Raw genomic sequence first — 14,956 nt, 5'->3', positions numbered from 1 at the left:
GCCTCACCTGGACATGATGACTCTGGAACCTGGCTGGGACTCACCCTGACCTGGTGACTCTGATCCCCATCTGGATGTCACTGGACCAGGTGATTCTGGTACCCCTCTAGGCCTCAACGAGTTCTGGTGCCTCTGGTCCTCAACTGGGCCTCACCTGAACCTAGTGAATATGCTCCATCTGGGCCTAATTTGGACCTGGTGACTCTGGTACCTACCTGGGCATCATCGGGACATGGTTCCACTGCATGGCCTGCAGGTTGGCCTCACATGAACCTGGTAACTCTGGTCCCAACCTGGGCATCATCGGGACATGGTTCCTCAGCATGGCCTGCAGGTTGGCCTCACCTTGAACTTGTGAGTGGGGTTGCCACCTGGGCCTCACACATAGCTGGTGACTCAATTCCCCTCGTGGGCCTCTTGCACCTGGTGAATCTGGTCCTTACCTGGTCCTGTCCCAGACCCGGGGACTCTGGTCACCACCTGGGCCTCACCTGGACCTGGTGGATCTGGTCCCCATCTGGGCCTCACCCAGTCCTGGTGACTTTGTTCCCCACCTGGACCTGATTGCTGTGGACTCTTTCTTGGCCTCACCTGGAACTGGTGACTCTGATCCTATCTTCGCGTCACCCAGATCTGGTGACTCTGGGCCTCACCTGGGCAACATTGGTACCTGGTGACTCTGTTCCACGCCTGAGCCTCACCTGGACATGATGACTCTGGAACCACTCTGGACCTCTCCCTGACCTGATGCCTCTGATCCCTATCTGGATGTCACCTGTACGAGGTGATTCTGGTACCCCTCTAAGCCTCAACCAGATATGGTAACAGTGGTCCTCAACTGGGCCTCACTGGACCTAGTGATAATGCTCCATCTGGGCCTCATTTGGACCTGGTGACTCTGTTCCCTACCTGGGCATCATCGGGACATTGTTCCACTGCATGGCCTGCATATTGGCCTCACCTGGACCTGGTAACTCTGTTCCCTACCTGGGCATCATCGGGACATGGTTCCACTGCATGGCCGGCATATTGGCCTCACCTGGACCTGGTAACTCTGTTCCCTACCTGGGCATCATCGGGACATGGTTCCACAGCATGGCCTGCAGGTTGGCCTCACCTGGACCTGGTAAGTCTTGTCCCTACGTGGGCATCATCGGTACATGGTTCCACTGCATGGCCTGCACGTTGGCCTCACCTGGACCTGGTGAGTGGGATTTACACCTGGGCCTCACCCATACATGGAGACACAAGTCCCCACGTGGCCCTAACTTGGACCTGGTGAATCTGGCCCTTACCTGGTCTTCACTTGGAACTGGTAACTCTGGTCACCACCTGGGCCTCACCTGGACGTGGTGACCCTTGTCACCACCGGGGACTCACCTGGACCTTGTTACTGTGTTCCAAACCTGGGCCTCAAGTAGTCCTCTTGCCTCTGATCCCCACCGGGGCCTCAGTTGTCTGGTAACTCTGGTCCTCACCTGGGCCTTATCTGGACCTAGTGACTCTAGTCCCCACCTGGGCTTCACCTGGATCTGGTGACTCTGGTCCCCACCTGGACTTCACCTGGATCTGGTGACTCTGGTCCCCACCTGGACCTCTCCTGAGCCTGGTGACTCTCTTTCCAACATGGACCTCACCTGGATCTGGTGACTCTGGTCCTCACTTTGGCCTCACCTGGACCTGGTGTCTCTCATCCCCACATTGATTAACTCAAAACTTCTGAATCTTGCTACACGTAGGCCGCACCCCGACCTGGTGACTCTTGTCCCCAGCTATGCCTCAATTCGACCTGATGAATCTGGTCCTCACGTGGGCCTCACATGGACCTGGGACTCAGCTCCATAGAGTGGCTCTGGTTCCCACAAGGGGCTCACCTGATACTGTTGACTGTGGTGTTATTCTATGCCTCACCAGGACCTAGTGATTCTGTTTGCCATCTGGGCCTGCACGGCCCTAGTGACTCTGGTCCTCACCCAGGCATCATTGGGACCTGGATACTCTATTCCACACCTGGGCCTCAGTTTGACCAGGGATCTCTGGTCCCATTCTGGGCCTCAAATTAAACTGGTTACTCTGGTTCCCCCTCTGGGCCTCACCCCTACCTGGTGACTCTGGTCACCCCTTGGGATTCACATGAGCCTGTTGAATCTTGTCCTTAGCTGGTCCGCACCTGGATCTGGTGACTGGTCGCCACCTGGGTCTCACCTGGACTTGTTGAATCCTGTTGCCTCCTGCGCCTCACCTGGACCTTGTGACTGTGGTCCCACCTGGACCTCACCTGGATCTGGTGGCTCTGTTTCCCATATGGGGCTCTCCTGGACCTGGTTCCTCTGGTCTCGATCTGGCCTCACCTGGAACACAATGACTCTGATCCATATTTGGTCCTCTCCTTGACCTGTTGACTTTGGTCCTTACCTGGGCATCATTGGGACCTGGATACTCTCTTATATTCCTGGGCCTCATCTGAACCTGGTGACTGTGGTCCCACCTGGGCCTGACCTGGAGGAGGTGACTGGTTCCCACAAGGACCTTGCCTGGACCTGGTGGCAAAGGTCCTCATATGGGCATCATGGGACCTGGTTTCTCAGTTCCACATCGGGGCCTCACCTGGACCTAGTGAATATGCTCCATCTGGGCCTCATTTGGACCTGGTGACTCTGGTCCCTTCCTGGGCATCATCGGGACATGGTTCAGCTGCATGGCCTTCAGGTTGGCCTCACCTGGACCTGGTAACTCTGGTCCCTACCTGGGCATCATCGGGACATTGTTCCTCTACATGGCCTGCAGGTTGGCCTCACCTGGACCTGGTGAGTGGGGTTGGCACCTGGGCCTCACCCATACATGGTGACACAGGTCCCCCGTGGGCCCAGTATGACCTGGTGAATCTCGTCCTTACCTGGTCCTCACCCGTACCTGGTAACCCTGGTCACCACCTGGGAATCACCTGGACCTGGTGAATCTGGTCCCCATCTGGTCCTCACCCAGTCCTGGTGACTTTGTTCCCCTCTGGACCTGAATGCTCTGGACTCCTTCATGGCCTCAACTGGAAGTGGTGACTCTGATCCTACCTGGGCCTCACCCAGATCTGGTGACTCTGGTCCTCACCTGTGGACCATTATGACCTGGATACTCTGTTAAACACCTGAGCCTCACCTGGACATGATGACTCTGGATCCCCACGGGGCCTCACCCTGACATGATGACTCTGGTCCCCATCTGGATGTCACCTAGATCTGGTGAATCTGTTACCCCTCTAGGGCTCAAAAAGACCTGGTGACACTGGTCCTCAACTGGATGTCACCGAGACCTAGTGAATATGCTCCCCACCTGCGCCTCATCTGGACCTGTTGACGCTGGGTCTACCTGGGCATCATCGGGACATGGTTACTCTGTTCCCCACTGGTAATGACCTGATCCTGGTAACTCTGGTCCTGATTTTGGCCTCTTCTGTACCAGGTGACTCAGGCTCCACCTGGGCCTCACCTGTAACTGGTGACTCTGATCCAAAGCATGGCCTCTCCTGACCTGGTGACTGTGGTTCCCATCGGGACCTCACCTGGACCTCATGTCTCTGGTCCCACCTGGGCCTCACCAGGACCTGGTGTCTCTGGTTCCCACCTGGGTAGCATCAGGATATGGTTACACTGTTCAGTAACACTGACCAAGCCGGACCTATTAACTCTGGTCTTCACCTGGGCCACACCTGGACATGGTGACACTCGTTCCCACCTGGGTATCACCTGGAAATGGTGAGTCAGATACCCACCTGGTCCTAACCTATAACTGTTGATTCTCGTTCCCACATGGACATCATGTGGACCTGGTGGCTGCGGTGTTTCTAGTTTGTCATGTACCTTGTGACACTGGTCCCCACCAGGGTCTCACCGGGACCTGGTGATTGTGGTTGCCACCTGCACCTCACCTGGACCTGGTGATTCTGGTCTGCACCTGAGACTACCCTGGATCTGGTGACTGTGGTCCCCACCTGGGCTTCACCTGGATTTGGGGACTCTGGTCCGTATCTGAGCCTCACCTGGCCCTGTTGACCATGGTCCTCAACTGGGCAAAATTGGGACGCGGTGACTGTGTTCCACAACTGGACCTCACCTGGACCACGTGACTCTGGTGCCCCTCTGGGTCTCACCATTCCCTAGTGACTGTGAACCCCACTTTCCCCTGACTTGGACCTGCTGACCCTGGTTGAAACCTGCGCCTGACCTCCAATTGTTGACTCTGGTTCTTTCAAGGTCCTCCCCTGTACCTGGTGATCCTGGTCCCCACCTGGGCTTCACATGGATCTGGTGACTCTGGTCCCCAGCTGGACTTTACCTGGATCTGGTGACTCTGGACCCCACCTGGACCTCTCCTGGACCTCGTGACTCTCTTTCCAACATGGACCTCACCTGGATCTGGTGACTCTGGTCCTCTCTTTGGCCTCACCTGGACCTGGTGTCTCTCGTCCCCACTTTGACCTAACTCAGAACTGCTGAATCTTGCCCCACCTAGGCCGCACACAGACCTGGTGACTCTGTCCCCAGCTATGCCTCAATTCGACCTGATGAATCTGGTCCTCACGTGGGACTCACCTGGTCCTGGGACTCAGCTGGATAGTGTGGCTCTGGTTCTCACAAGGGGATCATCTGATACTGCTGAATGTGGTCTTATTCTATGCCTCACCAGGACGTAGTGATTCTGTTCCCCATCTGGGCCAGCATGGCCCTAGTGACTCTGATCCTCACCCAGGCGTCATTGGGACCTGGATACTCTATTCCACACCTGGGCCTCTCTTTGACCAGGGACCTCTGGTCCCATTCTGGGCCTCAAACTAAACTGGTTACCCTGGTTACCCCTCTGAACCTCACCCTGCCCTGGTGACTCTGGTCACCCGTTGCGCTTCACTTGGGCCTGGAGAATCTGGCCTTAGCTGTTCCACACCTGGATCTGGTGACTGGTCGCCACCTGGGCCTCACCTGGACTTGGTGAATCCTGTTGCCTCCTGCGCCTCACCTGGACCTTGTGACTGTGGTCCCACCTGGACCTCACCTGGACGAGGTGACTGGTTCCCACAGGGACCTCACCTGGACCTGGTGACTCAGGTCCTCATATGGGCATCATGGGACCTGGTTTCTCAGTTCCACATCGGGGCCTCCCCTGGACCTAGTGATTCTTGTCCCCCTCTGGGCCTCACCCTGACGTGGTGACTCTGGTCCCCACCTGGATATCACCAGAACCGGGTGACTCTGGTCCCCCACTGGGACTCATCTGGAGCTGGGGACACTGGTCCTCAGCTGATCCTCAACAGGACCTGGTGAATCTACTCCTCACTTAGGCCTCGTCTGGACCTTGTGACTCTTTTCCCACCTGACATCAATGGGACATGGTTACTCTGTTCCCCACCTGGGCCTCACCTGAACATGATAACTTTGATCCACACTTTGGCCTCAACTGCTCCTGATGACTCTCGTCCCCCCTCCTAGGCCTCACTCTGGACCTGGTGACTGTGGTCCTAACCTGGGTCTCACCTTGGCCTGGTGACTCTCATTCCCACTAGAACCACACCTGGACCTGGTGACTGTGGTGTTCTTGTAGACTCACATTTACCTGTTGACTCAGGTCCCCACTAGGGCCTCACCTGGATCTGGTGACACTGGCCTGCAGGTTGGCCTCACCTGGACCTGGTGAGTGGGGATGCCACCTGGGCCTCACCTATACCTCGTGACTCAGGTCCTCACGTGGGCCTCTTGGACCTGTTGAATCTTGTTGTTACCTGGTCCTCTCCCAGACCCGGGAACTCTGGTCACCACCTGGGCCTCACCTGGACCTGGTGAATCTGGTCCCCATCTGGGCCTCACGCAGTCCTGGTGACTTCGTTCCCCACTTGGGCCTGATTGATGTGGACTCTTTCTTGCCCTCACCTGGAACTGGTGACTCTGATCATATCTGCGCGTCATCCAGACCTGGTGACTCTGGTCCTCACCTGGGCATCATTGGTACCTGGTGACTCTGTTCTACACCTGAGCCTCACCTGGACATGATGACTCTGGAACCTCTCTGGGCCTCACCCTTCCCTGGTGGCTGTGGTCCCAATCAGGATGTCACCTAGACCAGGGGATTCTCGTATCCCTCTAGGCCTCAACCAGATCTGGTGACTCTGGTCCTCAACTGAGCCTCACCTGGACCAATTGAATATGCTCCATGTGGGCCTCATTTGGACCTGGTGACTCTGGTCCCTACCTGGGCATCATAGGGATATGGTTCCACTACATGGCCTGCAGGTTGGCCTCACCTGGACCTGGTAACTCTGGTCCCTTCCTGGGCATCATCGGGACATGGTTCCACTGCATGGCCTGCATGTTGGCCTCACCTGGACCTGGTAACTCTGGTCCCTACCTGGGCATCATCGGGACATGGTTCCTCTCCATCTCATGCAGGTTGGCCTCACCTGAACCTAGTGAGTGGGGTTTCCAATTGAGCCTCACCCATACATAGTGACACAGGTCCCCAAGTGGGCCTCAATTGGACCTGGTGAATCTGGTCCTTACCTGGTCCTTCCCCGGAACTGGTAACTCTGGTCATCACCTGGGAATCACCTGGGCCTGGTGAATCTGGTCCCCATCTGGGCCTCATCCAGTCCTGGTGACTTTGTTCCCCACATGGACCTGATTGCTGTGGACGCCTTCTTGGCCTCACCTGGAACTGGTGACTCTGATCCTATCTGCGCGTCACCCAGACCTGGTGAATCTGGTCCTCAACTGGGCATCATTGGTACCTGGTGCCTCTGTTCCACACCTGAGCCTCACCTGGACATGATGACTCTGGAACCTCTCTGGTCCTCACCCTGACCTGGTGACTCTGGTCCCCATCTCGATGTCACCTGAACCAGGTGATTCTGGTACCCTTATAGGGCTCAACCAGATCTGGTGACTCTGGTCCTCAACTGGGCCTCACCTAGACCTAGTGAATATGCTCCATCTGGGCCTCATTTGGACATGGTGATTCTGATCCCTACCTCGGCATTACCGGGACATGGTTCCACTGCATGGCCTGCAGGTGTGCCTTACCTGGACCTGATAACTCTAGGCCCCACCTGGGCATCATCAGGACACGGTTCCTCGGCATGGCCTGCAGGTTGGCCTCACTTGGACCTAGTGAGTGGGGTTGTCAGCTGAGACTCACCCATGCCTGGTGACACAGGTCCCAACGTGGGGCTCACGTGGACGTGGTGAATCTGGTCCTTCCCTTGTCCTCACCCGGAACTGGTAACTCTGGTCATCACCTGGGAATCACATGGACATTGTGATTCTGGTCCCCATTGGGCCTCATCCATTCCAGGTGACTTTGTTCCCACCTGGACCTGATTGCTGTGTACTCCTTATGGCCCTCACCTGGAACTAGTGACTCTGATCCTAACTGGGCCTCACCCAGATCTGGTGACTCTGGTCCTCACCTGTGGACCATTATGACCTGGATACTCTGTTCTACACGTGAGCCTCACCTGGACATGATGACTCTGGATCCCCTCTGGGCCTCAGCCTGACATGGTGACTCTGGTCCCCATCTGGATGTCACCTAGACCAGGTGAATCTGGTACCTCTCTAGGCGTCAACTAGACCTGGTGACTCTGGTCCTCATCTGGGCCTCACCTGGACCTAGTGAATATTCTACCCACCTGCGCCTCGCTGGACCTGGTGACTCTGATTCTACCTGGGCATCATTGGGACATGGTTACTGTATTACCCACTGGGACTGACCTGATCCTGGTAACTCTGGTCCTGACTTTGGCCTCTTCTGTACCAGGTGACTCTGGCTCCAGCTGGGCCTCACCTGTTCCTGGTGACTCTGATCCTAAGCATGGGCTCACCTGACCTGGTGACTGTGGTTCCCATCGGGACCTCACCTGGACCTCATGTCTCCGGTTACACCAGGGCCTCATCAGGACCTGGTGTCTCTGGTACCCACCTGGGTAGCATCAGGATATGGTTACACTGTTCACTAACACTCATCCATCCGGACCTAATAACTCTGGTCTTCATCTGGGGCACACGAGGCCATGGTGACACTGGTTCCCACCTGGGTCTCACCTGGACATGGTGAGTCGGATCCCCACCTGGTCCTCACCTGTAACTGGTGATTTTCATTCCCACATGGACATCATGTGGACCTGGTGGCTGCAGTGTTTCTAGCTTCTCATGTACCTCTTGTCTCTGGTCCCCACCGGGGCCTCTCCGGGACCGGGTGAGTGTGGTTGCCACCTGCACCTCAAATGGACCTGGTGATTCTGCTCTGCACCTGAGACTACCCTGGATCTGGTGTCTGTGGTCCCCACCTGGGCTTCACCTGGATTTGGGGACTCCGGTCCCCATCTGGGCCTCACCTGGCCCTGTAGACCATGGTCCTCTACTGTGCAAAATTGGGACCCGGTGACTGTGTTCCACAACTGGACCTCACCTGGACCAGGTGACTCTTGTCACCACTGGGGACTCTCCTGGACCTGCTTACTGTGTTCCACACCTGGGCCTCAATAGACCTGTTGACCATGGTCCCCAGGCCGGCCTCACATGAACCTGTTGCCTCTGATCCCCACCGGGGCCTCACGTGTACCTGGTTACTCTGGTCCTCACCTGGGCATCATTGGTCCTGGTGACTCTGTTCCACACCTGAGGCTCCCCTGGACATGATGACTCTGGAACCACTCTGGCTATCAACCTAACGTAGTGACTCTGGTCCCCATATGGATGTCACCTGGTCCAGGGGATTATGGTACCCGTCTGGGCCTCAACAAGGTCTGGTGACTCTGGTCCTCAACTGGGCCTCACCTGGACCTAGTGAATATGCTCCATCTGGGCCTCATTTGGACCTGGTGACTCTGGTCACTACCTGGGCATCATCGGGACATGGTTCCACTGCATGACCTGCAGGTTGGCCTCACCTGGACCTGGTAACTCTGGTCCCTACCTGGGCATCATCGGGACATGGTTCCCCTGCATGGCCTGTAGGTTGGCCTCACCTGGACCTGGTAACTCTCGTCCCTACCTGGGCATCATTGGGACCTGGTTCCTCTGCATGGCCTGCAGGTTGGCCTCACCTGGACCTGGTGAGTGTGTTTGTCACCTGGGCCTCACACTTGCCTAGGGACACAGGTCCCCACGTGGGCCTCACTTGTACCTGGTGAATCTGGTCCTTACCTTGTGGTCACCCGGAACTGGTAACTCTGGTCACCACATGGGAATCACCTGGGCCTGGTTAATCTGGTCCCCATCTGGGCCTCACCCAGTCCTGTTGACTTTCTTCCCCACCTGGACCTGATTGCTGTGGACTCCTTCTTGGCTAACCAGGAACTGCTGACTCTGATGCTAACTGGGCCTCACCCAGATCTGGTGATTCTGGTCCTCACCTGTGGACCATTATGACCTGGATACTCTATTCCACACCTGAGCCTCACCTGGATATGTTGACTCTGGATCCTCTCTGGGCCTCAGCCTGACATGGGGACTCTGGTCCCCATCTGGATGTCACTAGACCAGGTGAATCTGGTACCCCTCTAGGCCTCACCTAGACCTGGTGACTCTGGTCCTCAACTGGGCCTCAACGGGACCTAGTGAATATGCTCCCCACCTGCGCCACATCTGGGCCTGGTGACTCTGGTTCTACCTGGGTATCACCGGGACATGATTACTCTATTCCCACTTGGAGTGACCTGATCCTGGTAACTGTGGTCCTGACTTTGGCCTCTTCTGTACCAGGTGACTCTGGCTCCACCTAAGCCTCACCTGGAACTGGTGACTCTGATCCTAAGCATGGCCTCACCTGACCGGGTGACTGTGGTTCCCATCGGGACCTCACCTGGACCTCATGTCTCTGGTCCAACTGGGGCCTCACCAGGACCTGGTGTCTCTGCTACCCACCTGGGTAGCATCAGGATATGGTTATACTGTTCACTAACTGTGACCCAGCCGGACCTATTAACTCTGGTCTTCACCTGGGCCACACCTGGACATGGTGACACTGTTTCCCACGTGGGTCTCACCTGGACATGGTTAGTCGGATCCCCACCTGGTCCTCACCTGTAACTGGTGATTCTCGTTCCCACTTGGAGATCATGTGGACCTGTTGGCCGCAGTGTTTCTAGCATCTTTTTTTTAATTTTTATTTATTTATGATAGTCAAAGAGAGAGAGAGAGGCAGAGACACAGGCAGAGGGAGAAGCAGGCTCCATGCACCGGGAGCCCGACGTGGGATTCGATCCCGGGTCTCCAGGATCCCGCCCTGGTCCAAAGGCAGGCGCCAAACCGCTGCGCCACCCAGGGATCCCATGTGTTTCTAGCTTCTCATGTACCTCGTGACTTCTCATGTATCCCACCAGTGCCTTACCGGGCCCTGGTGAGTTTGGTTGCCACCTGCACCACACCTGGACCTGGTGATTCTGGTCTGCACCTGAGACTACCCTGGATCTGGTGACTGTGGTCCCCACCTGGGCTTCACCTGGATTTGGGGACTCCGGTCCCCATCTGGGCCTCACCTGGCCCTGTTGACCATGGTCCTCAACTGGGCAAAATTGGGACCTGGTGACTGTGTTCCACAACTGAACCTCACCTGGACCAGGTGACTATGCTCCCCCTCTGGGTCTCACCGTGCCCTAGTGACTGTGAAGTCCCCTTTGGCTTGACTTGGACCTGCTGACCCTGGTTGCCACCTGCGCCTGAACTCGAACTGTTGACTCTGGTTCTTTCAAGGGTCTCCCCTGTACCTGGTGATCCTGGTCCCCACCTGGAACTCACCTGGAAGTGGTGATTCTTGTCACCACCGGGGACTCACCTGGACCTGCTTACTGTGTTCCACACCTGGGCCTCAATAGACCTGTTGACCATGGTACCCAAGCCGGCCTCACATGAACCTGTTGCCTCTGATCCCAACCGGGGCCTCACGTGTACCTGGTAACTCTGGTCCTCACCTGGGCCTCATCTGCACCTAGTGACTCTGGTCCCCACCTGGGCTTCACCTCGATCTGGTGACTCTGGTCCCCACCCGGACTTCACCTGGATCTAGTGACTCTGGTCCCCACATGGACCTCTCCTGGACCTGGTGACTCTTGTCCCCAGCTATGCCTCAATTCAACCTGATGAATCTGATCCTCACGTGGGTCTCACATGGACCTGGGACATAGCTGGATAGAGTGGCTCTGGTTCCCACAAGGGGCTCCACTGAACTGCTGACTGTGGTCTTATTCTATGCCTCACCAGACCAAGTGATTCTGTTCCCCATCTGGGCCTGCATGGCCCTAGTGACTCTGGTCCTCACCCAGGCATCATTGGGACCTGGATACTCTATTCCACACCTGGGCCTCACTTTGACCAGGGACCTCTGGTCCCATTTTGGGCCTCAAACTAAACTGGTTACTCTGGTTCCCCCTCTGGGCCTCACCTTTACCTGGTGACGCTGGTCACCCCTTGGCTTCACCTGGGCCTGGTGAATCTGGTCCTTGGCTGGTACTCACCTGCCTCTAGTGACTGGTCGCCACCTGGGCCTCACCTGGACTTGGAGAATCCTGTTGCCACCTGCGCCTCACCTGGACCTTCTGACTGTGGTCCCACCTGGACCTCACCTGGATCTGCTGTCTCTGGTTTCCATATGGGGCTCTCCAAGACCTGGTTCCTGTGGTCTCCATCTGGCCTCACCTGGAACACAATGTCTCTGATCAATATTTGGGCCTCTCCTGGACCTGTTGACTCAGGTCCTTACCTAGGCATCATTGGGACCTGGATTCTCTCTTATATACCTGGGCCTCATCTGGAACTGGTGACTGTGGTCCCACATGGGCCTCTCCTGGAGGAGGTGACTGGTTCCCACAGGGACCTCAACTGCACCTGGTGACTCAGGTCCTCATATGGGCATCATGGGACCTGGTTTTTTAGTTACACATCGGGGCTTCATCTGGACCTAGTGATACTCGTCCCCCTCTGGGCCTCACCCTGACGTGGTGACTCTGGTCTCCACCTGGATATCACCAGAACCGGGTGCCTCTGGTCCCCTCAGGGACTCCCCCTGAGCTGGGGACACTAGTCTTCAACTGGGCCTCAACAGGACCTAGTGAATCTACTCCTCACTTAGGCCTCGTCTGGACCTTGTGACTCTTTTCGCACCTGGCAACAATGGGACATTGTTACTCTGTTCCACAACTGGGCCTCACCTGGATATGATAACTTTGCTCCACACTTTGGCCTCAACTGGTTCTGATGACACTGGTCGCCCCACCTTGTCCTCAATCTGGACCTGGTGACTGTGGTCCCCACCTGGGTCTCACCTGGACCTGGTGACTCTCGTTCCCACATGAACCACACCTGGACCTGGTGTCTATGGTGTTCTTGTAGACTCACATTTACCTGGTGACTCCTGTCCCCACTAGGGCATCAGCTGGATCTGGTGACTCTGGCCTGCAGGTTGGCCTCACCTGGACCTGGTGAGTGGGGTTGCCACCTGGGCATCACCCATACCTGGTGACTCAGGTCCCCACGTGGGCTTCTTGGACCTGGTGAATCTGGTCCGTACCTGGTCCTCTCCCAGACCCTGGGACTCTGGTCAGCACCTGGGCCTCACCTGGACCTAATGAATGAATCTGGTCCCCATCTGGTCCTCACCCAATCCTGGTGACTTTGTTCCCCACCTGGACCTGATTGCTGTGGACTCTTTCTTGGCCTCACCTGGACCTGGTTACTCTGATCCTATCTGCACGTCACCCAGACCTGGTCACTCTGGTCCTCACCTGGGCATCATTGGTACCTGGTGACTCTGTTCCACACCTGAGCCTCACCTGGACATGATGACTCTGGAACCACTCTGGGCCTAACCCTGACCTGGTGACTCTGGTCTCCATCTGGATTTCACCTGGACCAGGTGACTGGGACCCCTCTAGGCCTCAACCAGGTATGGGGACACTGGTCCTCAACTGGGCCGCACTTGGACCTAGTGAATATGCTCCATCTGGGCCACAGTTGGACCTGGTGACTCTGGTCCCTACCTGGGCATCATCGGGACATGGATCCACTGCATGGCCTGCAGGTTGGCCTCAGCTGGACCTGGTAACTCTGGTCCCTACCTGGGCATCACCGGGACACGGTAGGTCTGCATGGCATCCAGGTTGGCCTCACGTGGACCTAGTGAGTGGGGTTGCGACCTGGGGCTCACCCATTCCTGGTGACACAGGTCCCCACGTGGGCCTCACTTGGACCTGGTGAATCTGGTCCTTACTTTTCCTCACCCGCACCTGGTAACCCTGGTCACCACCTGGGAATCACCTGGACCTGTTGAATCTGGTTCCCCTCTGGGCCTCACCCAGTCCTGTTGACTTTCTTCCCCACCTGGACCTGATTGCTGTGGACTCCTCTTGGCCTCAACTGAACTGGTGACTCTGATCCTATCTGCACCTCACCCAGATCTGGTGACCATGGTCCTCACCTGTGGACCATTATGACCTGGATACTCTGTTCCACACCTGAGCCTCACCTGGACATGATGACTCTGGAACCTCTCTGGGCATCACCCTGACCTGGTGACTCTGGACCCATCTGTATGGCACCTGGACCAGGTGATTCTGGTACCCCTCTAGGCCTCAACCACGTCTGGTGACACTGGTCCTCAACTGGGCCTCACCTGGACGCAGTGAATATGCTCCATCTGAGCCTCATTTGGACCTGGTGACTCTGGTCCCTACCTGGGCATCATTGGGACATGGTTCCACTGCATGGCCTGCAAGTTGGCCTCACCTGGACCTGGTGAGTGTGGTTGCCACATGGGCCTCACCCATACATGGTGACTCTGTCCCCACGTGGGCCTCTTGGACCTGGTGAATCTGGTCCTTACCTGGTTCTCTCCAAGACCCGGGGACTCTGGTCACTACCTGGGAATCACTTGGACCTGTTGAATCTTTTCCCCATCTGGGCCTCACCCAGTCCTGGTGGCTTTGTTCCCCACCGGTACCTGATTGCTGTGGATTCTTTCTTGGCCTCACCTGGAACTGGTGATTCTGATCCTATCTGCTCGTCACCCAGAATGGGTGACTCTGGTCCTCACCTGGGCATCATTTGTACCTGGTGACTCTGTTCTACACCTGAGCCTCACTTGGACATGAAGACTCTGGAACCTCTCTGGGCCTCACCCTGACCTGCTAACTCTGGTCCCCATCTGGATGTCACCTGGACCAGGGGATTCTGGTACCCCTCTAGGCCTCAACCAGATATGGTGACTCGGGTCCTCAACTGGGCCTCATGTGGACCTAGTGAATATGATACATCTTGGCCTCATTTGGACCTGGTGACTCTGGTCCCTACCTGGGCATCATAGGGATATGGTTCCACAGCATGGCCTGCAGGTTGGCCTCACCTGGACATTGTAACTCTGGTCCCTACCTGGGCATTATCGGGACATGGTTCCACACATGCCCTGCAGGTTGGCATCACCTGCACCTGGTAATTCTAGTCCCTACCTGTGCATCATCAGGACATGGTTCCTCTGCATGGCCTGCAGGTTGGCATCACCTTGACCTGGTGAGTGGGGTTGTCACCTGTGCCTCACCCATGCCTGGTGACACAGGTCCCCACGTGGGCCTCACTTGGAACGGGTGAATCTGGTCCTTACCTTGTTCTCACCCGGAACTCGTAACTCTGGTCACCACCTGGGAATCACCTGGGCCTGGTGTTTCTGGTACCCATCTGGGCGTCATCCAGTCCTGGTGACATTGTTCCCCACCTGGACCTGATTGCTGTGGACTCTTTCTTGGCCTCACCTAGAACTGGTGACTCTGATCCTATCTGCGCATCACCCAGACCCGGTGACTCTGGTCCTCACCTGGTCATGATGACTTTGGAACCTCTCTGGGCCTCACCCTAACCTGGTGACTCTGGTCCCCATCTGGAACTCACCTGTATCTGGTGACTCTGGTCTCAGTTTGTCCTCACCTGGA

This window comes from Canis lupus, chromosome 27 (assembly GCF_048164855.1).
Source record: "Canis lupus baileyi chromosome 27, mCanLup2.hap1, whole genome shotgun sequence".
In the NCBI taxonomy this organism is placed as follows: domain Eukaryota; kingdom Metazoa; phylum Chordata; class Mammalia; order Carnivora; family Canidae; genus Canis; species Canis lupus.
This window is presented reverse-complemented; position numbering follows the sequence as displayed.